Source organism: Amphibalanus amphitrite, unplaced genomic scaffold (genome assembly GCF_019059575.1).
Source record: "Amphibalanus amphitrite isolate SeventyFive unplaced genomic scaffold, NRLGWU_Aamphi_draft 000195F_arrow, whole genome shotgun sequence".
Classification (NCBI taxonomy): Eukaryota; Metazoa; Arthropoda; class Thecostraca; order Balanomorpha; family Balanidae; genus Amphibalanus; species Amphibalanus amphitrite.
The window spans coordinates 226,311-245,395 of NW_024881690.1; the positions used below are offsets into that span (position 1 = coordinate 226,311).

Sequence of the window (19,085 nt, forward strand, 5' to 3'; positions counted from 1 at the left end):
CAGATAACGATCTCTTCGACACAAAACAAGAATATCGAGTTTTATTTAAATAATTGACTCATATGAAAAGGTCAATTACATTTTTTAACCCGCGCACCGACGGGGGTCTGCGCCAACATAGAACCGACGGGGGGGGGGGGGGCGGATAACCCCCCCCCCCCCCGAGATCTCGAGAACGAAGCAAGATATATGTGGCTAATAAAATAAAATATATTTATATTACATTAGCCGAACTGTACCAAAGATCCATGCTTTAAAAAATATGTAAATATGAGTATCAGCCTAAGCATGGTGGTATTTATAGCTCCTCAACTACCTATGCACTTGTATACTGTGCATGCTGTTTTGATAGACAACAATGCTTAAAGCTATTTTGGGATGCAATGCAATTGCATTCTTGCCGGCAGCGTCCGAATCCCCCTGGGAACATTAACCACCAGCATTCTATGGCGATGGCAGGCTGACCAAAAACCATGGTATTGAGCGGTAGCATAGGTATACACTGCACAATGCACGTTGCAAATGCACAATGCACAATGCAGGTGCATAGTTCAGGCTGCCGTCCAGTCTGCCTGTCCAGGCTGACGTCACCCTGGAAGAACAGTAGCGGGGGCGGGGGCGGGGGTGGTGGGGGGGGGGGGCGGCTGCCGTCCGGCCTGCGGGCCAGGTGAGGTCTCTGACATCACCGGTCCATGTATGACGTCACTCCGGGCGGCGGGGCGGTGGCGGCGAGGCGGTGGCGGCGGGCGGCGGCAGGCGGAGGGCGAGTCGGTGGCGGCAGTGGGCCAGTGCTCAGTGCCGCGGGAGGTGGTATTGGCGTCCCGCTCCGACCAGAGACCGGCACACGAGGGACTCGGCTCATCGTCAGACTCCAGCTCAGGTCAGTGACTCCGGTCTTCACCAGACCATTCCGGGGGGGGGGGGGCAAGGTCATGTTAGTGGTGTCCATGCGTTATATGAATGTCATGCATTACGGACATCAAGACAACACTAATTTAATTAGGTGTGTATCTCAGCTGAATTTGGTTGTTGGTCGTCGATGACCGCGACCTAACTAGAGGTCATTATCATTTTTGTACTACACTGTCCCGTGAGGCTGTGTTCCAAGGTAATGCCGATCACTTTCCCAACGTTGGCCCACGACTACTCGTACGAAATGGAAAGGAAACATTATTGATGGTTCTTGTTCGCAGCTCTCGTTCGCTAATTTGTGCTGACTGCAGTTCTGGTCGGTGGTGGGGGCCATTACCCAGTGACTGAACCGATTAGTAGACCTTTGATTACCAATTCTGTAAAGGAGCAATGCTACTGGAAACATCTTTTGGGTCCTTGACTCCTTGGCGCTCCATAATGTCGACGTTACTTTATAAAACTAGCGTAAAACAACCTGTAACGACCAACTAGAAACTTGATTTAATAAGAAGGCTTTCCATTTTTTATGTTTTTTTTTACATGATATACGAAAATATGCGCTCTCATTTCGAGCAACTTTTTAAATTCCCCAGGTCAAACACTATGAGAGGGGCACGCCCATCCCTTTCCATCCTTTGGATATAACATTTAGCTGCATGGAACGCGATGCCGTCTGCGGCATAAAAAAGCCGCATTAGCCGGGACCTGTCACGGCCAGGAAGAGCCACTGTCTGCTAGCACGCAGCCGGGACCATTTCCGCAGCCTCAGGGAAATGAGGACTCAGCTATCCCTCACCAATAACGGCAGGGCGCACCCAGTCGTATGACACCATCGATAGAGGGAATCTGCTCCGCATTTGGCTCTGATTATAATAGTCTCATTTTTACCTCCACAGTTACTCAAACGGATCAGATAGGTACTGAGCGAATTCTGTTACTGATAGAGACGAAATTCTCAGCAGGTGATAATGCTCATAGTTGACCTATTTTATTGCTGTTGTGCTTGTGCTATTTTTCCAATTTTTGTCCGCTTTCGTCAATCAAAACTCGATCATCCGCACGGCTACACGCCCGTTTCCCAGTTGTGGTCAGTGATTCGCTTTCCATTCGCCTCTGTGTCTCCAATCAACCGTAAACAATATAGGCACCGCTCGGGTCGGGTCTCACATCCAGCGCAGACCGCAGCGGTCGGTATTGGTGGCCACATGGTCACGGAAGGTGAATTCATACACCGCGCCGGCTGTCCGGTGCATGGTGTGTTCCGCCCCCTCTCCCCACCCAGGCACCTCCTGTGGCTACCGGGCACGTTGTGCACGCACGGGAGGGAGGGACAGGGGAGAGAGAGAGAGAGGGGAGGGAAAGAGGGAAAGAGGAGGAAGAGAAATAGAGGAAGAGAGAGTGAGAGAGAGAGAGAGAGAGAGAGAGAGAGAGAGAGAGAGAGAGAGAGAGAGAGAGAGAGAGAGAGAGAGAGGAAGAAAGAGAGGGAGAGGGAGGGAGAGAAGAAACGAGCGGGAGAGAGAGAGAGAGAGAGAGAGAGAGAGAGAGAGAGAGAGAGAGAGAGAGAGAGAGAGAGAGAGAGAGAGAGGCGATGCCACGCGTGTGACTGTGTGCGTGTGCGATAGGCGCCCGATAACAGGGTGCCGCGTGCTGCGCCATACCCACTATCTGGCGCCAGTCGTATCCGTAGGTGCCTCGCTCCCGGTAATATTGCCGGCACTGCTGACCGCACGCGCATACACACCTGCCGGTCAGTGACGTCATAGGCCAGGAGCGAGAGGGACCGATACAGCTGCGCGGTCCGGCGAGTGACTACGCTGTCGTCTATGTATATGATCATTGATCCTGTTACTGCGTGATTTTTGGCTGCAGCATGGTTCATTGCTGCACACTGTTCTTATAAGCCTAGGTACATCAGTAACTTCATAAACCTCAAAAATAAAATAAAAGTTTTCTGGAAAGGAATTTTTAATACCTACTTACCTGCCGCCTTTCGATGTCACATAACTCACGAAACATCACGGGAACAAATGATTTTTACTTACTTGTTCCCCTCTGTCGCGTGTTCGTCTCTCATGCATGTGAGAATGTGGCAGGGACTTTTGCGGAGCAGAACAATCACTTTCGCCCGAATTCACTGCACATTGCGGTAGGTTAAAGGGACCCTCCCACCTTCAAAAAAGTTAATGAATTGGCATGAAAGTGATGTCACTCGGTTCAGAAAGAGCAAAAACGAATATCTACCAAATTTCATCGAAAAATATTCACCGGTTTTCAAGATATTAGACTTTTACTTTTGTTTACTTTTTGGGATCTCCGCTGTTCCTAGCGACTTTATTTGAAAGTGCGGCATTTGTTGCGCGCAAAGCAGCATATACCACCGCGTGCTACAAAACGTTTTAGTCAAACATTTAACGGACGTTCGAAAGCCTGATGACGTCATCAGATTCCCGTAATGGTTAAGAGATAGGGACCACGCTGGTCCCACCCTGCAAGTAAAGGGAAGAAATTTCTTGAACACCATAAAGCTGCGGGGGTTGCGACCAGGATAAATGGTGGTTTCTGAGCCTGGTCGCAAACTTGGCTATCTCAACTCAAAACTAATGTTAAGGTGGGAGGGTCCCTTTAAGTGGTGCATTGCCTTTTGTCGGTTATGTTTAGCTGAACAACAGCAGCGATATGTTATAACTCCTGACAGCTTTCTAATTTTGGCATCTCCTCATTACTGACGACTTGACATGAGGCTCTGCGGAGGCGAAGCTCGTCTGACGATCCTACTCAGTTGTGCTTATTTGACTGCTCCGAAGTTCAGCGTTCGACAAACCATTGGCACGTCACTCAGTACTCAGCTTCCTGTGAGCTGCGTCCAGCATATAACACTCTGGTCGATCGTTTGATCGGATGGCGCGCGAGGTGCCCCATACGCGGTGATACGCTGCCCACCCTGAGCCCATTCAGCTGCGTGACCCGGAGCATTGCGGCGCTACTGCAGGGAAAGCGGCGCGCCCTCCGTCAGTCCTGGCCGGTATAGGACTGGCGTGCAGGCTGATCGGCGAACCGTCGCGCCCTGATCGTATCGCCTCTTTCCGTGGCAACCAGCGGTGACCAACCCTTGAGCTGTCAGTCGGGAACAGAAGCGAGCTAGGGTCAGTCCAGGACAGGGCATTGCGGGAGGGAGCTCGAGCCGGCAAATATATGGCGTTACCCTCATCCAAAGAGTATGACTTGGGGTAAAGGTCAGGAATACATAGACCCGTATCCACCAGTCATGTCTTTGCAAGCACAGCGGGATGGAGAAATATGTGTAGGCAGATCCGCGTGTGAGCCAACAGTCACTCTGGTACAATCTGGGCGGGCGGGCGAGCCCCGCCAGAGTGGCATGCTAAGGAGGCAATTAGCCATTAGGGCAATTAATATTCCCGACCGCCGCCCACGGGCCTGACAAATTCCAGTCTGACCGCAGCCCGGAGCCGATTCCGCGCTCAATTTAACATGGCCCGACCGGCTGAACCGCCGGTAATGTTGTAATGAGGCCCCACAGTGGTATCAACGGCACTGATGGATACACCGCACCAGATGGCACGGCTTCTGGAGCTGCTTGAAAATGATCATGATGCGTGACAGGCTGACAGCTAGCTAATTAAATAGTACGAAGGCAGCGGCGTATTTAGAAAATCGCGAAGGGGGGGGCCAAGGGTTTGGAGGGCGCCACCTCACCCAAGGAGGGCGCCATACGGTCGCGAGATAAAAAATCGCTCAGTGGGGGTTGGGGGGTTGGGAGGCGTTTTTTACCATGCCACCAGTTTTTTTTTTTTTGCGTAACCTCGTATAGGTCGTGCTGCATTGATTTTGCATCGTGTGTATTCTTTATACTCCAGGTCACAAAAGGTCAAGTGTTCTTGAAATGCTGCGCCGAAGGCGCGCGAAATTTTTGAAAACAACCTTTTCCTCCGCTTTTTAGGCACGCCTTTTATACGATCACTGTTCAAAGCTCCTCTCGCTCTTTTACCAAATTTGAAGGTGTAAAAAATACCTAAGGTTTGGTCGGGCCGCTGCCACACAAACTGTACAGAAAGCTTGGCTCATGGGTGTCGATGTATAAAAGTTTATTGGCGGTGGCATATCTACGCACCAGATCACCGTATCGGATTGATACCGGAGCGCGAGATGCGTAAACATCATCCAAATTACCTCAGACCAGCCTTCATAGCCTTCTCACAGATGCATACAGTGTACCCACATAACCAGTTTCAATCACCGAAACTTCAGATGCCTGCTGTTGCGCCCGAACCTGTTGACAATACTTAATCGTAATCCATATAGATGCCATGATGCACGTAAAGTAGGATCAATCCGTTAAGACCAAAGACGTGTTTTATGCATCGTAGAGCGTAGATAGTTTTGGTAGGTATAGATACTTCATTCATTGTGCTGAATGCACGTTCATTTGTGGCAGTTTTCACAGGCAAGACATCAACTATGTGCAATAGAACGACTAAGTTGAAAAACATGCCAAAGGAGTAAATAAATGATAGGAGGGCAGCGATCAACGGATGTTGCCAATAGGTAGAAGGGCTGCGATCCACAGGAGGGCACTAATAGGTAGAAGAGCCCCGATCAACATCCCGAGTTTCGACAGTAGGGCACCGATAGGTAGGAAGTTGGCGAGCAGCAGGAGGGCGCCAATGGATAGAAGGGCAGCGATCAACAGGAGGGCACCAATAGGTAGGAGGGCGCCGATCAACAATCAACAGGAGGGCGCCACCAGGTAAGAGGGTGGCGAGGAACAGGAGAGCACCAATAGGAGGGTGGCGATCAACAAGAGGTCGCCAATAGGTGGGAGGGCGGTCATCAACTGGAAGTCGCCAATGAGCGGAAGGGTGACGATTAAAATGGGGGTGGCAATGGTGAGGAGGGCGCCTTTGCTCAAGAGGATGACACGAACAGGAGGGCGTCTGTGCGGAGGGCGCTGGTCAACAGGAAGGTGCCAGTGGATAGGAGGGCGGTGATCAACAGGAGGGTGCCAGTGGTTAGGAGGGCGGCGATCTACACGAGGGCGCCAATAGGAGAAGGGCCCCGATTAACATTCAACAGGAAGGACTAGGGAACCAATAGGTAGGAGGGCGGCACTGAACAAGAGGGTGCCAAAAGGGAGAAAAGCGGCCTTCAAAATTTCACATGAGGGCTCAATAGGTAGGAGAGCGCCAATAATTATGAGGACGCCGATCAGCAGAAGGGCGGCAATGTGTAGCAGGGTGGCGACCTACAGGAGGGTGCCTTCGGGTGAGAGGGCGCTTATTTACAGGACAGCGGCTTACATAGGCGACCACCGTTACGCTTAGAGAGCTACAGCCTACAAATGTGGTTGGAGGGCGCCCGAGGGAGCCCTCCAACCGTATTTGGAGGGCGTATTTGGAATGGGCGTCTTCCGAGGGCGCCCTCCATCCGTATTTTCCCTGTAAACACATTCGCGATTGGAGGGCGCCCTCCAGTCGCGATTGTTTTTCGATTCGATTATATCACAATTGCATTTGCGATTGGAGGGCGCCTTCGGCGCCCTCCAATCGCAAAGGGCGCCTTCGGCGCCCAAGGGGGGGGGGCCATGGCCCAGTGGCCCCCCCCCTGCCTACGCCCCTGTACGAAGGCCTCCTTTGCAACGAGAAGACAAATTCGTGAGCTAGTGAGTTAGTGCAAGAACCGGCTAGAGGCTAGAGAGATCTCTCATATAATATGAGCAACGCTGCCGATTCTGCCGCCCTGATGATATCGATCACTGATCCTGATGAAAATGATGACGGTGATGACTTGTTCCCGCTGGGTCTACAAACGCTGAGGAAGTGTGCTGTAATCGCTCAACAAGCCGGCGCCTCAGCTCCCGCTGAATCATCGTTTGATCAGCATTGCCAGCTCGGTATTTCGGCAATTATAGATCGGTACCGGTGATAGGAGGTGATCGGCGCGTCGGAAGGCCGCATTTCGACTGTATCTTAGACAACCAGCCTTGCGTAATGAAGCCAAACGGTGTGGTCAGATTGAACAAAAGCCATTATTACGCAGAGTGACATGACATTCGTTTCAGATTGGTTTCAGATAAGGAAGCTGAAATATTTAGTCAGTTTGATTTCAGTCTAATGCTTGTCAAATTCGACTAGCATCAGCATTCATATTTTCGTTCGAACTCAGAATAGGGTTTCTGATTACCGATTAGTGACGCTCCCATTCATTGGACGAATGAATGAATGAATGAATGAATGAATGAATGACATGGTCCCAGGTGGAGTCGAGTCGATCTGCTCGTACGTCTTAATCAACCGGTCAACTACACTATAATCTACTGGCTATAGATTGCCTCACCGGTTGCAATAAGGCCTTGTTCAGAAACCGGTACGTAATGGCCCTATAATACAGGGTGGCCCATTAGTTCTGGGGCCACGCTGAGCCCATCAGCAGGATATCCTTTGCTGATTCACCGCGCACCTTTGAGATTGCATCTGCTCCAGTTTTCCAGACGCTGGTTTAAATACATTCTCTTATGTGGCTAAACTCAGAACTTGATAGGGAGAAGAGAGAGAGAGAGAGAGAGAGAGAGAGAGAGAGAGAGAGAGAGAGAGAGAGAGAGAGAGAGAGAGAGAGAGAGAGAGAGAGAGAGAGAGAGAGAGAGAGAGAGAGAGAGAGGGAGAGAAAGGGATGATAGACCTGTCTCTCAATCCCAGGTCACCCACCAAACCGCTCTAATCCCAATTTACCATCCTGCTACCCCAGCTTTGTGACAGCTCCAGCTTTGCGACAACTTTAGCCCTCCCGACCTAACAACACAGCTCAACCCTCGCGACTCTCCAAAGCCCATGAGCCGACTGGCCGGGCCGCTTAGTGCAACGGTTGCACCGTGGCTGGCACGCTGGGGTTATGGAGAGGACTCGAACTCTCTGAGTCAGAACAATCGCTTCCGGCGGCGAGCCGTCCAAATATAGCGGTGACCACGCCGGCTCTGTGGACCGGCCTGAGACCTCTCGGTGGGGGGCGTGTAACCAGCTGTGGCGGTAGGCCTCTCAAAGAGTGTAGTGCGGCGGGAGCAGACTGGCTGGACCGATCTGCAGCTCGGCAGAGTGGAATGCCCTCCCCACTGCCGGTATCAAATTTCTGCGGCGATCAGCGGTCGGCCCGGCGTGCAGCGGAGGAATTTCTTAGGGCTTTGAGGTTATCATTTCAATTTACATCACTGTCAATTTATTTAGAAATATCTTACCTACATTCCATCATTATGACCAGCTGTTATTCATGCGCTATGGCGAACGGAGGGAGATCATAGGGATCCTTTATGTCGCAAATTACGAACTGTTGAACATGGCAGAGATCAGATCAGCTTCTGAAAACTCGTCCGGCATTCACAACAGCGCCGACATTTTCCCGATCGATCATTGTCTGCCATTTTCTCAGAATGCGGGACACTATCGTCCGATCTCGGCCCTGGTTGTGAACAGGCAGCCGTGTCGTGCCGTCACGTGACCGGCCTGCAGCTCTGGTAAATGAGTCACGTGACCAGGCAGGGTGGGCGGCCGCGGCCAAATATATATGACGTCACTGGCCGCTGGTCCTTGGCAGTGTGTGGGCAGCGAAGGCCAGGATCCCGGCGCCTTATCGTGGTGATTGGAAGTCCTAAACCGGTCCTCACATTTGGAGATCTTCGACCAAATCGGACCTGAAAATGCCAGGAAAGTGACAGCAGGAAGTCAATTAACTATGTCTGTGGTAAATGCTACTGTAACGAGATAATGTATTGTTATTGAGGGAAGTCATAGAAAATCTAAATGTTTGCGGAGGATGTTTTACCTTTTTTAAAAGAGATATGATATAAAATCTAAATATTTGCGGAGGATGTTTTACCTTTTTTAATAAAGATAGAGAGCCGGTTTCAACTTTCAAGTATGACAAATAGGTACTTCCGGCATAATTATGGATGGTATTTGTGTTTGTATCAATAGTCCGTATAGTTTGAGACGCTTTGAATTCGAAGAATCCCGTCTAATCTATTCTTAGCATCTATCAGCTCCGTTTCAAAATAAAGAAGGATTTCTGACCTGAATCATCCCGTCTATGAAATGATTGCGAACTGATGGTCATTTCATACCTAAGTAGTACCTACCGGCTAAAACAACATATGTAGTTATGTACTGGGTATGTACATTATACACAATTTATTTTATTTCTTAACCATTTTCACGCGAGCGAATGTAATCAATGGTGAAATAAATCTATCTTTATCAAGCCAACGACCTTTCAGAGCACTCGTCCACAAAATAGAAGGCGCACAGTAACGCCTTGTTTTCACCCTTGCTTCTAATCCGTGAGAACATCACATTTCACACCCATTGGCGTTATTTATTTGACCACGGCGGGCACGGCCTCTCGTAACCCACTGTTCAACGCTTCAGGCACACGCCAGCTGCTTGCCAATGTCCTGGCCGCTTTGGGGAGTGCTTGTTGAGCCCAGCTCAACGGCGAACACCAGCGCAATTATCTTCAATAACGCGCGATTTCTCTCTGCAAACCTCAACCAGAGAATGCGTCTGATTTACCATCAAGGTCAGGGCAGAGCGCGACACGCTAGGATGCTTCGTCAGAGATCTTGGTTGAGGCTGTCGCATAGTTTTTATCTGACAGTAGCTAACTATCATGACCTTTAGGCACATATGTAACGCATACGTTATGTCTTCCGAGACATAACATGCAATGAGCGTCGCTGCTGTTCTTCCTGCGTCACCAGCTATTAAGCTGATTAGTGGCCTCACTGCGCGGCCGAGCGGTGCCTTCTGTGTCATACATCTCGCCTGCAACAGGTGCCGCCCCATTCCATTCCAAAGTTAGTGCCGCCCCATTCCATTCCAGTGTTATTACAGACCCCCTCATTCATCCTTTCATTGGCGACCTCCGCGTCCACGAACGCATGCATGACCCCGCAGTCCGCACCGCCCACCACTACAGTCTGGGGATGGGAGGGGTGCGTGCCGCGTGGGATGACATGAGACCGGCACCGCCGCCGCCCCCACCCAAAGATCTTAAACAATCCGGATCGTGCGTGAAATAAGGCTGGAAATTGCACAGTGGGCTGTGCACTGTGCAGCCTTGAGCAGGGGCGAGCGAGGGTGTGAAATGAAGACCGAGCCTGCCGCCGTGGGTAGGGAGGGCAGGGGCGTAGGCAGGGGGGGGGCCACTGGGCCATGGCCCCCCCCCCCCCCTTGGGCGCCGAAGGCGCCCTTTGCGATTGGAGGGCGCCGAAGGCGCCCTCCAATCGCAAATGCAATTGTGATATAATCGAATCGAAAAACAATCGCGACTGGAGGGCGCCCTCCAATCGCGAATGTGTTTACAGGGAAAATACGGATGGAGGGCGCCCTCGGAGGACGCCCATTCCAAATACGCCCTCCAAATACGGTTGGAGGGCTCCCTCGGGCGCCCTCCAACCACATTTGTAGGCTGTAGCTCTCTAAGCGTAACGGTGGTCGCCTATGTAAGCCGCTGTCCTGTAAATAAGCGCCCTCTCACCCGAAAGCGCCCTCCTGTAGGTCGCCACCCTGCTACACATTGCCGCCCTTCTGCTGATCGGCGTCCTCATAATTATTGGCGCTCTTCTACCTATTGCGCCCTCATGTGAAATTTTGAAGGCCGCCTTTCTTCCTTTTGGCACCCTCTTGTTCAGTGCCGCCCTCCTACCTATTGGTTCCCTAGTCCTTCCTGTTGAATGCTAATCGGGGCCCTTCTCCTATTGGCGCCCTCGTGTTGATCGCCGCCCTCCTAACCACTGGCACCCTCCTGTTGATCACCGCCCTCCTATCTACTGGCACCTTCCTGTTGACCAGCGCCCTCCGCACAGACGCCCTCCTGTTCGTGTCATCCTCTTGAGCAAAGGCGCCCTCCTGACCATTGCCACCCCCATTTTAATCGTCACCCTTCCGCTCATTGGCGACTTGCAGTTGATGACCGCCCTCCCACCTATTGGCGACCTCTTGTTGATCGCCACCCTCCTATTGGTGCTCTCCTGTTCCTCGCCACCCTCTTACCTGGTGGCGCCCTCCTGTTGATTGTTGATCGGGGCCCTCCTACCTATTGGTGCCCTCCTGTTGATCGCTGCCCTTCTATCCATTGGCGCCCTCCTGCTGCTCGCCAACTTCCTACCTATCGGTGCCCTACTGTCGAAACTCGGGATGTTGATCGGGGCTCTTCTACCTATTAGCGCCCTCCTGTGGATCGCAGCCCTTCTACCTATTGGCAACATCCGTTGATCGCTGCCCTCCTATCATTTATTTACTCCTTTGGCATGTTCTTCAACTTAGTCGTTCTATTGCACATAGTTGATGTCTTGCCTGTGAAAACTGCCACAAATGAACGTGCATTCAGCACAATGAATGAAGTACCTATACCTACCAAAACTATCTACGCTCTACGATGCATAAAACACGTCTTTGGTCTTAACGGATTGATCCTACTTTACGTGCATCATGGCATCTACCGGGTGTCCCAAAAGTAAGGTCATGATTTAAAACTTAAATATCTCGTGAAGTAAGAGTCCGAATCACTTCCAATTTTAACACGTGCAAGGTACATCCATAAAATTATTTTCTTGCATGCTTAAACCATTTTTGATCATAACTACACCGAGCAGTAGGCATAAAACTGAGAAGGTCGAAATTCAACTCTTAGAGAGGGTCCGTCATTAAAACAAAGGGTAAATACCGCCCAGTTTTCGGCCCTAAGCAGACCCTATCAGCTCGCCCTATCTCTGAACTCATGCATAGTTTCGCCTCAACCGGTAAAACGTCAGAAAAAAAGGTATAATGTACGCACAGGGCATGTATACTTAGCCACCTGTGCTTCGAGGTCCTGAGGACGACAGCGGGAATCGGGTGACAAGAGAGGTGGCCGAGAGTCCTCCCAGTGGTTCTTCCGCTCGTCGCAACGCAGCTGTGCCGACACCATCAGCCAGCAGTGGTTTCAGCAGGATGGAGACTATGCTTGCACCGTCCTGAAGATCATGCATTGTCTCCGAGAGTGGATGTGAGATCCCGTAACTTTCAGTCAGGGCAACGCCATTGAATGGCCTCCGCGGTCACCTGACGTTACACCTTCATATTTTTATTCTCTGGATACACAACAGAAAGATTGTCTTTTAGGACAACCCAACGAGCCGGGAAGAACTAAAGGATGATCTCTTCGAGCAAACATAGGCGGCATCTCACCAGAGAATCGCTCCAGAATAGTGGAGGAAGTCAAACGTAGTCAATTCATGCACGCGGCCCGAAATGGTAGCCATGTAGAAAAGCAGCAAATGTGGGGCTACGAGCCAATGTATTGACTCATATGTACGTCAGAATAAAATTTTATAAAATGCTCTCTCATATGATGTCCTATTTACATCTATCCATCGCGTATTTTTGGCAGTGTGGCCAAAACAAATGATGACCTTACTTTTGGGACACCCGGTATATGTATTACGATTAAGTATTGTCAACAGGTTCGGCCGCAACAGCAGGCATCTGAAGTTTCGGTGATTGAAACTGGTTGTGTGGGTACACTGTATGCACCTGTGAGAAGGCTATGAAGGCTGGTCTGAGGTAATTTGGATGATGTTTACGCATCTCGCGCTCCGGTATCAATCCGATACGGTGATCTGGTGCGTAGATATGCCACCGCCAATAAACTTTTATACATCGACACCCATGAGCCAAGCTTTCTATACAGTTTGTGTGGCAGCGGCCCGACCAAACCTTAGGTATTTTTATACCTTCAAATTTGGTAAAAGAGCGAGAGGAGCTTTGAACAGTGATCGTATAAAAGGCGTGCCTAAAAAGCGGAGGAAAAGGTTGTTTTCAAAAATTTCGCGCGCCTTCGGCGCAGCATTTCAAGACCACTTGACCTTTTGTGACCTGGAGTATAAAGAATACACACGATGCAAAATCAATGCAGCACGACCTATACGAGGTTACGCAAAAAAAAAACTGGTGGCATGGTAAAAAACGCCTCCCAACCCCCCCCCCCGTTGAGTGATTTTTTATCTCGCGACCGTATGGCGCCCTCCTTGGGTGAGGTGGCGCCCTCCAAACCCTTGGCCCCCCCCTTCGCGATTTTCTAAATACGCCGCTGAGGGAGGGGACGGGAGTAGCGCAGTCTGGAGGTTAATGGCGGCCACCGGAACCGCCCGAGGTACCCGTCTGACCAGTAGACACACCGGGGGTGGCGGAGGGGAGAAGGAGCCAGACGCGACACACATCACCGAAACTGGCCGGTATGCAATATAACCGTCTAGGGACGGTGCAGCCGGCAGGGGAGTTGGGGACGGCTGATGACTACTGCCGGCTGTAAGTACAGCGCCGCGCCGCCTCATCTGACATCAGATCCCGGCGTCCCATTGTCGAGCTGGCGGTCTCAGCGGCCGGCATAAGTGACATTCACTGTTCATGGCGTGGTCATGCGACTCGAGGCCACGCGACTGGACGGGACTGCGGCGACGGCTCAACGAGCAATAGGCGCTGCTGCAGGCGGCGGTGTCACCGCTCTGAGATCATGGCTGCAGACGCCCCCGCCCCCGCCCCCGCCCCGCCCACGCGTCCCGCCGCCCCGTCAGACAGCCACCGCTCTGTGGTGGGACGGTTCCACCGTGTGGTCCGACTCTGGTCCCACCAACCGCGACCGCTTGTGGCGACGGAGCGGCGCGGGCACGGCGAGTTGGCACTGCACAAACACAACACCAAACCCGTGTTTGCAGCCACGTCAGCGGAGTCGTGCCGCTCCCGGCTATCCAGCTGTCTGGCGGGACCCGCCCCTGTCCGTGCACTCCCAATAAGGCACCGCTGCGGCGGCGGCTGCCGATCCCTCCCACGTGCACCGCTGTGCATACCGACCGGAGCGCGGTGTCTGGCGCTCGACCTTGCCCGGCGCGGCTGCATGTGATCAGCTGGCAGGGAGGAGACGGCCCGGCCGCGGCGGCCCGGTCCCGGCGACCCGACCCGGTCCGGCCCCGGCCCCGGCGTCCAGGTCAGCCGCTTGGAACTGAGACGGCCCGGCGTACCGGCCCCAGCGAACCGGCCCCGCCGTACGTGTACCGGCCTGGCGTACCGGCCCCGGCGCCTCAGCCGGCGAGAGAGGGGTTTCCTGGAGCCGACAGCTCCTCAGACCGAGCAGACAACAACTTGTTCCCGAGACGGCCTGTCAGCGAAGAGAAATGACGAGCTCGACGTGCGACATGGGTGTAAACATGTCGCTGCCATAGTTCCACGGTGGCGCTGCCAGGGAGTAAACAGGGCTGGCCCGGGGCGTCAGACACTGAACTCCCGATACTGAGCTCCTGACAGGCTTTTGATGGCATATATGAACCCTGAGCCCATACATAATCCGGGGCTGGAGTGGGAGACTGATCTGTTGGCACTGGGCCTGGTCTTGTGGCTGATCTGTCTGGGTTCTTTATATGCTGGGGGATGTCAATGTCCCATGTCTGACGAGAGAGGGGATCGATTCCTGCTGGAAGGTCACCCCCGCTGCATCTAGTCGCCGTCTGTTCATGAACCGGGCTCGAATAATGGAGTCACCTGACGGCTTGACGACGGACATCAGCATGCTGGCCAGAGCTGCTAGGCGTGGAGGTGCAACCACAACGGGAGAGGCTTCATAAGCGGGACAGCAGGACAGCGGGACAGTGGGACAGCCGGACATGCCAATCGGAAACGGGAGAGCGGGACAGGCTGCTCGGCGCTGCCCATGCGTTTTCTTAGCTGCGACAGTTCATGGTGAGTGGCTCTCATATGTGATTTTTTATTGCTATAACGATATTACACCCTGGTCTTGTCTGATTTAGAGTGTGAGTTATCTGGTGCTATCTGGTCACACGCCCTTGTCAGACGCGGCACCAAGCGTGGTCCAGGCCTCAGAGCCAGGCTCCATGCCAGTTGCCAGCCCCAGTCTGAGACACGGATGCGTTTGCACGAGTCAGTGACCGCCCTGTTATCGGCTGGACCGATCCGCTCGAGAGGGGGCTGTCTTCGGACACGCCCAACAGCCACGCAACGCTGAACGGAGTGCGGGGCTGATACAGGATCTCCTGTATGCATAATTCCGTATTTGGTGACAGCGCACTAGTGCTACCAAATATGTCCACGTGTCTTGAGCTATAGTGATCACAGATATGTCATCGCTGCGTTCGGGGGAGATGAGATGAACCGCTCTCGACAATAGCGGAGTGTTCGATCGCCCCGTCCCGTCGCGATGTGTCAACGGTAGCGTTGTTTGTTACGGCGTACTTCATTGGGTCGTGACCTCATGACACTGTCTGGCAATGTTTGTGTCATGACACTTTGACACAGTCCGGCTCTGTGTGCGCCATGATATCTTGCTATCTTTCGACCAGCGCATGTGTTATATGACACGGCGAGCCAACCCGTTGTTTCGTGTGTCGCCTGTGTCGGCCCCAACGCGATCGCTTGAGCACGGTGACAACTAACATCTGTGCAAGAGACACAACAACAACAACGACACTCACAAAAACGAGCATCTGTAAGCTGCATCTGCCCGTCTGCCCAGACGACCGCTTAGCTTCACCGGCTCTCTCCCTGCCTCCTCTCTCCTCTCCCCTCCCTCTCCATTGGGGTGAACGCTCTCCCAAACCAGAGTCGACCAGCGTCGTTTTTACGCCTCGGCCTTTGACCGGGAATGACCGGCGCTTTTTGCCACCCCGAACCATTACCGATTGTTAGCGCTCTGCTGGATACAGCGGCGGTTTACAAAGAAATCTGACCCTGCGGACAGGCGCTGGGACCGAGAAAGTGGGATCGAGTTTTATTCATTCTCTGTGTGTCTGTGGTTTGGTATGCCAGTCCTGCCGCGCTCCGGCGCCCTTCCGGCTTCTCTCAGCTCAGAGTTGGAATTTAGCGCGAGACCACCGAGCCCCGCACGCTCTACTGTTACACGAATAGCTCCCCGGTGGATTGAGTCCATTCATCCATTCTCAACGTTTCCCGAACCGTGCCAATACCAGCAGTCGACCGGTTTTTACCCATTCACCGAGTCTGGCGCAAGCTGTTCGTGGGTTTACTTCCTCTCTGTCCCGCCTTCCATTCATTCAACTGTCTAGTGTCTGCCTCCCTTCATCTCTGCTTTACCATCCATCCTCCCTGCTCTACCTTTCTTTCCTCCCTGTCCCGTTTCCCTTCCTTTCCATCCCGCATCTCCTTCTCCCTCTTCTCCACTCCCTCTCGACCCGCTTCTCCCCTTCCCCCTCTCCGCGTCTGCATCGCCGAGTCTGACTGATGAGGGCGTGCCGTGACGGTCGATCTGTGAGCTAACGTGCCGGCGCACGTGACCACACGTGGTGCTGACCCAGCGACCACCCATACCCGTGCGGTGACCCCGATCTCGCCAGGGTACGGCAGCACCGGCCATAATTACCTCCCCCCGGTTCTGCGCGGCCAAATGGGAGCAGTGCCGGCCGCTTAACGCCTTATGGGGCGACTCTCACCTGGGTTGCATAAGGGCTCGTTGGTTCACCGCCCTGCGTGATGGCAATCTAGACAGGCGTCTTGAAATCTTACATCTCCAGTCTAGATTGAGAGACAGACGTCTTGAAATCTTACTTCATCTCCAGTCTAGATTGAGACGTAGGCTCAACTGGCGAGGCAGTTATTGGTTCGAGAGAAGTGTTTGTGTTCACGCTTACTCAGCAGTTGTGTCTGAGGCGTCCTGGGAGGTCTCTGACGATCGGCGCTTCTCCTTCGCCTGTTGGTGGCCAGAGGCCATGGTGGCACCTCCCAGAAGTCCAGATGGTATGGTTACCTGCGGCTCTCAACTGCCGTTAGAGTCTGACATGATATCTGGTGTCGACGCTGCAGTGTCTGATCTAGGGGTCCCTGCAGGTGCCTCAGAATATCTTCTGATGAAGATCCTCCACTATGGCGGAGTCGTGTGTCCAGAGGAGCCATCCGTTCCGCCTCAGGGTCCACCCGGGACACTCGCGGGCAGCTGTCGGGTCCGTCCGTCCTCAGATTACATCTCCCACCTCGCCAGCGCACGGTCCGGCCCTCTGCACATGCACAATGCACAGTTCACGTGCACAGTTCGCAGTTCACAGTGACCGGCGCCCGCTCGGCGGCCTACTGCCGTCCGGATATCGGGTGGAGGCACACGGCTGCTGGTTCGTGCCCTGCGCTTGCCACGGTCTGAACCGTCAGGCTGAGGGCACTTTAAACGTGGCAGAGGGAACGGTCGGGTTCGCGGCCAGCCCCCTTCCCTCCGTGAGTTTGTACTTATGGCTGCAAGACGCAACTATTATTTTTACTCTTATTTTACGAATGTTATGAGGGTTGCACTTGGAGCTAGTGACATGCGCACGCTTAGAGCGTCACCCGAGGTATGGCTGGAGCTCTGTTTTTCGTTGCATTGCGTTCTGGCACCGAGATCCGACCTCAGCTGTGTTCACGGAGCTGAGTGTCGTTTCTTTTGTCCTAGCCACATCTCCTGTGGCCATTTGATCTGAACCAGTCAGCGTTGGTCCAGCTATTGTTATCTGTGCTTCTGTCCCGAAGAACGTTGTGACCCGTCTTGTGACCCGTGCTATGCTCAGTTTCCTATGGTCGAGTGTTAAATCCAAACATATCAGAGACCCAGATCCTTCCGTCTGCACTGGTGACCAGCCCAGCCCGGGTCGCTGTCGTAACCCGTTCACTGCCGCCGGTCCCGACTGTTTTCCGATACATGCTGGATCAGGTGGCCGCCCCCCCCCCCGCCTCAGTGGGGCTGATTCAGCCACCGTGTATGCGACCGCACGCCCCCAGCCACCCACTGACTGACCCGGTTCGGACGCGAGATCCGACAGTGAGGTCACTTGTCGCCAGTGACGTCATCTGTGGTCAGTGGGGAGTGACGTCATTGAGTTAGTGAGGTCACTACGCACAAGGCATTCGCTCCTTATAGGGATCTTCGAGGACAAGAGGTATGAAGCATAACACAAATTTTCACCCTTTTAACCATTTTTTCCTAATCAAACAAACTCTGGCCTGGCTATTGGGATTTAATTTCTCAGAACAGTTTCAGAATCAAAATATTCCAGAAGTAGGCAGGGTAGGTGCAGTTAATTTAATGTGACAACCGCACGTCCGCTTCCGGAATATATTCGATCACTGCCTGGTGCCGAATGGCGTCACGTAAACAATGGCGTTCACGTCTGCTCAGGCCGGCAGACCACAGGTCTGAGGCTGCATTGGTGACTCATCTGATTTGTGCTCTGACGCTGCCTTCCGATCCTGAGTGACGTCTCACAACACTGCACTAGCCGGCGCAGTGACGCTGTCTGCTTCCTTTAGGGGTCACAGCACCGCGCAGCTATTGTCATCTGCAGTCTCCCCGTCCTCCCAGTTCGTGACTCAGCCTTTCAGGAGCGGCACCCGTCTTACAGAGGTCACCCGGAGCGGCGGAGCACCTGTCCCAGGGTGATATCAGCTGTGTTCGCGGCCGCGCCCACCCATCCGTCACCCCCGACGTATGTACTTACATGCGTACTTAAAATGCATACCGGACCATCCCGCTGATGCGTACTGGAGCCTAGAGGCATGCTGCCCGGATCAATAGCGGCGGAACACCTTCAATTAAAGGAGGCACTGCCGACTTTTGGTCCCATTCTTTCCATGTAACGCCCATAGGGCTGATGTTAAAATGCCAAAAGCGGGGCACGGTTTCCCGGTGCCCTCCCCGTCCCGCCGCCTATGGCCCGGATGAGAGCGCCACACTCTTGTAGGCATGACAATAAAGTGATACAATCCGACGCGATGCACTCGGCTGGATATTTATTCTCCGAGGAAAGCACTAAGTGTAGGTAGTGCCGTTTTTCATGGCTTGGCTGGACAACGTTCGCTCGCTGAAGCTGTTATGTCGACACCACCTGCCTGTATTTAGTATTGCATGGTCCACTCCCTGCAGACATGTCTGGGCTAGACGCTGCCTTTAGCTATGCCACCGCACTACGTGAGCACATACGAGTATAATGTAGGTATTTATCAATTAGTTACATAAGCATCTTGATCTGGTGTCGTGGAATAGAGCGCTGGGAATAAACCTATACCGTTGGGTAATGGTTCATAGGAAGCTATATTTATACCGATTGTTTTTGATACTATGTGTTTTTAATTTAATCACTAGTG

General features: G+C 52.9%; 1 protein-coding gene across 1 annotated transcript in view; it reads left to right on the forward strand.

Annotated features, from left to right (window-relative positions):
- Positions 1-768: 768 nt before the first annotated feature.
- LOC122384653 (connectin-like) overlaps positions 769-19,085 on the forward strand; it is a 48,601-nt gene continuing 30,284 nt past the window's right edge. Inside the window, exon 1 of the mRNA XM_043372255.1 lies at positions 769-880. The gene's annotated coding sequence lies outside the window, so the exon portion shown is untranslated. The remainder of the gene's footprint in view (positions 881-19,085) is intronic.